Genomic DNA, 6,728 nt, shown 5'->3' on the forward strand with positions numbered 1-6,728 from the left:
ACTTGCAAACAGCTCTATATGTAAATTTCTCTTGCTTGCAATGGAAAGCAAAATTCAGCTAAGAAAAAAACAGTTAGATTGAATATTTAGGAATAAAAATTGGAACCTTTGTGTGTTTCCTGTAAATCTAAAACACTCAACTTTTCACAGTCAATAGAATGACAAACTAAGGGGATGGACTTCAGAAACAGGATAAGACAATGTCACTAGGGAGGGTTCTGTTTTGTATGGCTAAAACAAGGCATTTCCTAGACCATAAAGAGAACAATGGTCAATTGATATGGAAACCATAGACCCTGAGTTACGAAGATAGTTTCCTACACACTTTCCAGTTTCCTTTGGGAAAAAAATACTATACTGATGTGATTATTAAAACTATATATCTCAGGCTATTTGGAAAATATATTGACTTGAGAGATGTAAGGAGAAATTGAAGATGGAAATTATGAAGATATTCTTTAAAGAGAACTAAATGAACATCTCCTCCTTTTGAAATACACAATCTCTGTGGAGCCCCTATGAGACCTGGTTAGTTGATTGAGTTTTCTTGTGGTGTCCAAACCCCTCTGGTTCCTACAATCCTTTCTCCCACTTCTTCTGCAGGATACCCAGAACTCCTCCTAATGTTTGGCTGTGGGTCTACATCTGTTTCCATCAGTTGCTGGATGAAGCCTCTCTGATGACAATTGGGCTAGGCACCAATCTGGTCACAGGAGAAGGCCAGTTCAGGCTAAGTATCCACTATTGCTAGAAGTCTTTAGCTTAGTCTCATCCTTATAGATTCCTGGGAGATTCTCTTGCGCCAGATTTTTACCTGACCCAAAATGTCCCTCCCTTTCCAGTAGTCTCTGAACCAACAACCAGGGAGCCTGCATGGGACTGATCTAGGCACGCTGCATATATGTGACAGTTGTGCAGCTTTGTCTACTTGTGGGACTCCTAACAACCGGAGCAGGGGCTGTCTCTGGCTCTTTTACTGGCTTTTGGGATTCTGCTCCTCATTGAGAGCAGAGCCTTAATATAAGGGGAGGGTCTTAGTCTTACTGCAATTTGATATGCCATGTTTTGTTGAAATTCATGGGAGGCCTGTGCTTTTCTGAACAGAAATGGAGGAGGAGTGAATGGAGGGGCAGAAAGGAGGTGAAGGAAGGGGAAACTTCTGTCAGGATGTAAAAATAAACAAATAAGCAAATAAATAAATAAATAAATAAATAAAATTTAAAAAGACATAGACAATCCCTTTCCCTACCCTCCCTCCCTCCCCCTTCCCTGTCAGGCTCCTTCCATCCCTACCTGTATATCTCTCTTTCTATATCTCTATTTGTTTTTTGATATGGGAACTCAAATCACTTCCAGACTACGGGGGAGAAACCAAGAGAATCACCACTATATATTTTTCTTGCCCAGCTTAAGTCCCAAGTTATCAGTTCTCTACTTCTGGTACTGTCATCACATATAAATCATACATGTTTTTCAGTGTAATTAAATTCAGGTGCTATTTTGAATTCTAAAACTTGACAGACCCAACCATCTGTATCCATGCATCCTTTTTGGTCCAGAAGAGCACTATCTATGTACATCTGTAAGAATAAAAAAAAGAAAGAAAAGAAAAGAAAAAAGGAAAAGAAAAAATTATGGATGGATATTGTCAGCAAGAGAACAAAGAAATCCTCTTAAACCATCTTCCTCAAAAGGCAATAGTTCACCCTAGTAAGAAGAATTGAGGACATATTTCATGAATCACTGAAGTGCATTTCAGGAAAGCTGGGGGTATTAGAACAAGAGCAGAAATGAAAAATAAAGGATGGTATAAAAGGGAAACATAAAATAAAATAATGAGCAGTGTGTTAACTGACTGCTGAGAGAAAGGTAATGGTACTGTTTAGAAACCAAAAACGAAAATGACAGAAAGTTTGAGTCTTTAAGTATTGAACTTGAGCTTTAATTGAATAACATTTAAAAGAGTTGTATAAACTGTCAGTTTCTTGGAGTGGGTGAAATTAGGTAAAATTAAATGCAGTATTCCCTTGTATAACAGCTATAAAATATTCAAGACTTTATTAGAGACGCAGTGACTAAAAACTGAATAATGTTGGTTCCTGGAGCAATGGTTTAGTGGTTAAGAGCACTTGTTGCTCTTACCAAGGACAGAGGTTCAGTTCCAGCAGGTATATGAACCTTCTATAACTAGAGTTCAAGGGGATTTGATGCCCTCCTCTGGCTTCCATGTGGTTCAAAGACTTACACAAACACTCATATACATAAAATCTTTTTTAAAAAAACTTTTAAAACTACTAACTATGCAAAATAGCAAAGATAGAAACAGAAATGCTTTAGAAGACCACAAAATACATGTTTCATTTGCTTCTAGAACTAACAATTTATAGCATATACTGTAAATCTTAAAATACATACATGCTTTATAATCTGTTAAATTTATAATTGGGTGTTAATAAACACCACATGCATACAGATAGTACTAAAAGATTTACAATATTAACTACGAGAGGACTTTAAACAAGTAGTTATCATCTACATTGTGTATAAATTATTATACTTCAATTTTTAAGTGTTACTACCTTTAAAATATTACTACCATCAAAAACTCCCTAATCACATGAAATTTTTTGTAATTTGTTAAATCCAAATATTAGTTTTCCAAATTTTTCAGACTTTCCAATCAAACACAAAACCATCCCCCACCCCTGATACACATAGTCATGACCCTCAGTAAAATGACTTAATATTACCATGTGTTTCAACAAAAATATAAATTCCCTTATTGAAAATTTCAGATGGGCATCTCCATGATGCTGCAGAACCAAAAATCATGGTAGGGTCTAAGGGTGAAAATAATGCAACAAGAGATGCATGCTTGCCTGCATGAGCTATGGTTTTTTTCTCTTCAAAAGTCACACATATAAAATCAAGAAACAAATATCTACGCTGAATCTTAACAGGATTATACATGATGTCAACATGCACATTGCTTAAACTATTAACCAAGTAGCCAAATTAAGCATGGCCTATTGCATTATTTTAATTATATATACAAATTCTAAGCATCTACTTAAATGTTTTTGTTTGTTTGTTTGTTTGTTTGGGTTTTTTTTTGTTTTGTTTTTCGAGACAGGGTTTCTTTCTGTGTCGTTTTTGTGCCTTTCCTGGATCTCGCTCTGTAGACCAGGCTGACCTCGAACTCCCAAAGATCCGCCTGCCTCTGCCTCCCGAGTGCTGGGATTAAAAGCGTGCGCCACCACCGCCCGGCCATAAATGTTTTTTTAAGAAGAGTAAATTTGTGTAATTGCTTTGTACTTGAAATTATACATTAGCCCAGAGCCAGAGTGATTGCCTACCATGTGCAAGTCACTACATTCAACTTTCAGTACAACAAAATTGAAAAAAAAAACTTTTATAATAGAACCTCAGAATCTCTTCCCCAACTGCAGTTTAAATAAATGGCACTTTTCATCATCTCTGTAAGTGCCCATCATATGTATTTCTGCAACCTTATAATGGTCCAGCAATAGTAGGATGAAGATACAGCAAAACTAATTCACAATTGATAATCTAGCCACCTTTTTGTCACATATAATCAATAATAAAATATGACTTTAAAAATGATTGCTTTTATTTTTAATTGTATGTGTAGGTGTGTGCCCGTGTGGGGCTATGTGGGGGGGGGGGTTGAAGTTGCCTGTAGAGAACATATGTGGATATCTGATGCCCGGACCTGTAGTTGTAAGTCAATTGATATCGCTGAGAATTGAATTTGGGTCCTCTGCAAAACAATGCATACTCTTATTTGTTGAAATGTTTCTCAAGCCCTAAACATGCTCTTGATTAAGTTTCTCTGACCAAAAATGTAAAAATCTTAAGTACAATAAAAGATGCAAACTTCCAGAGGGCACTTCTCATTTGTTCATATAACTGTTTGTAAAATACATCATTCAATTGGAATTTTCTGCATCTTTAACTAAACCCCTCTGAAATCTAGAAAGGCAATAACTAAAAAGTTGTTTCTGAAATGTTGTAGAGTAAATAAACCAAAAAATGTGGTGCAGAAAATCCAAATCTGTTCCATAACAATGACTGTAAACTAGTGTCAATATGCAGGAACAGTTAACCTCAAGCTGAATTTGTAATAACATCATGCATCCAATCCTTTATTTTTTGAGTCTAGTGTTTAAGACAAAGGTAGGATACATATCTATATCAATGTGTGGAGAAATCTACCCAACAAGACCTTGAGAAATTACTGGAAGCATTATTTACTTATACTATTTATAGTAATTTGACAACAAATTTGTAATGTCTCATAATTTATTATTGTACAGTAGTTCATGCATGTACATCTTGTGCAGCCATGAGTCTTTGTCCTCATTAAAGTTCTCTGCATCTTTAAACTTTCTGTAGTTATATTTGAGCCTGTGATTACAAAATGAACAAAGGCACAATCGCTAGATTTCTCAAGTTTTCCCAAATGCCACTTAAGTGGAGCTTCCGCTATTCATTTCTATTGTCTAGGGTAAGAGAAATAGATCATGTGTCTTAGAATATGAAATCATCTTGAATAGAGCCAAACATGTACAAATACAGTTACCTCCTTGATTATGGAATTACAGTATATCAGCATTGATATAGATGAAATTCAGAGAGAAAAATGCACTATTAAATTGCACAAACCAGCCTTATTCATTTGTTTCTGGTTAATACAGCCATAGAGAATTATTAGCTCCATGAAAGTAAAGTGTGGTTTATGTTCTAAAACTTTCACTTACATTAAGGATGCATTACTATCAAATTTTGAAAACTTGTACTAGGGAGATAATAGTGATAAATACTTACTTAATCCAAAACACAAATCTTTGGAAGAGAAGGTCAATTACAACATCTCACAGCATTCAATTACAATATCTCACAGTATTCTTTTAATTAAAACAAGAAGTATGCATGCTTGTTGGTGGTATGTGTGTTGCACTGAATGTATGAATGACACAGAGAAGCTGCAACCATTACTAATTATCCTGGTCTTTTCATCTTCAGTTAACATACACACAAACTCTCTGTGTCTCAGATTCATTTTGTTTCTAAGAAAGCAAATTAGCAACTTAGAAACATTATATGTTATAATTTCATGTGGTAGATTAGCAAGGTAACTGCAGCCTTCACAATAGGTGGAAAATTAAGGTTTCATATACAAAACCCAAAATCTTCTACTTAATGGGGAATTACAGTCATTCTACTTAATATTTATGAGCATCTCTTAATACGGGAATATCTCATAGCACTTGTTTTTTGTTTGCTTGTTTGTTTTTGTATATTTTAGTTCCCATTATGTTTCTTGAATTTGGGTCTAGAGTGATTGCTCAGCAGTTAATAGGCCTATTGATCTATGAAAGAATTTGAAATCAGGTCCCAGCATGCACATCAGGAAGATCTCAACTAGTTTTAGAGACCCAGTGTCCCTTCTTCAGGTGTCTGTGAGAACCTGTACACAGATGACATGCAGACACAGAAACACATACACATTTTTTAAATCTCAAAAAAACAGTTTCTTGGATGTTGAGTGTCTGTCACAGTCTAAGCTAAAAATGATGCACTAGCCTGAACAAACATATAAATCCAATGCAATTTTTCTTTGATTCATAAATCTGAATTTGTCATTTTGCTTTTGTTTGCTTTTTGTCACTGCTTATTTAGAAACAATGCATAAGAATATTGATGCAAAATCACAATACAGAAGAAAATCAGTAATTTACAGACATATGCATATGAAGGAGATAGGTAAGTGTGAATATAAAATGTTTACTTCCAAGATTAGAAAACAAGGGTAACTTTGCTAAATATTTATTGTTTAGAGTCAACATAATTCACCTAGAAGGACCACATGAATTGGGTAACTAGACAGTTGCAAAATATTGATTTGCTTTATTACTTCAACTGCACACCTTAATAGAAGAATATTTCAAAAAGTTAAAAATTATGTAGAAATAGTATTCTCACTATTTTTCTTTAAACTACATAGTACAATAATTGGAGACTCTCTCTCTCTCTCTCTCTCTCTCTCTCTCTCTCTCTCTCTCTCTCTCTCTCTCTTTCTTCTTTCTCTCTCAGAATGATGGATTTAGCCAATGGTAGAATGCTTGTCTAGTATATGTGATGCCTTGCTTGCATCCTGAGTAACACCACAAAAAGGAGGGGCATAGAATGGAAAGAATAATATAAATTGTTATCGCAAAGACAATTCTATTTTATTTATGTTGCATAAATTTAAAGGACTATCACATTAGAGCAAACCAATTTAAATATATTTAATATACAAAATAAAAAGTATTATTAAACAATAGCACTGTCTAATGCTTTTAGATAATTTCTGGCCATATTATTCATGTATGTGGCCTTCAGTAAATAGTCTGTCTGTAATTTTTTTATTTGGCTAGGCAATAAAAGCTGTGTTTCCTGAGCAATTGTACCTCTACTTCTAAGAAATTAATGTGTCTTTCTGCAGAAATACGATATGCCAGTATATTAAACTAGGAAAATTCATCTTATAATATGTAACTATTTCTATATTAGAAACATAAGCACCTTGTAGATCACTCTGAATTATTCTTGTCTTTTTCCATTTTATCTACAGATATTGTGGAAACTCTTTGAAGAAACACAATAAAAGGTGAAGAATTTCTGTATTTCTGATTTAATCCTAGGATTAGAAAAAGATCAGG

Source organism: Peromyscus californicus, unplaced genomic scaffold, assembly GCF_007827085.1.
Source record: "Peromyscus californicus insignis strain IS unplaced genomic scaffold, ASM782708v3 Scaffold_8__1_contigs__length_139910024, whole genome shotgun sequence".
NCBI classification, from domain to species: Eukaryota; Metazoa; Chordata; class Mammalia; order Rodentia; family Cricetidae; genus Peromyscus; species Peromyscus californicus.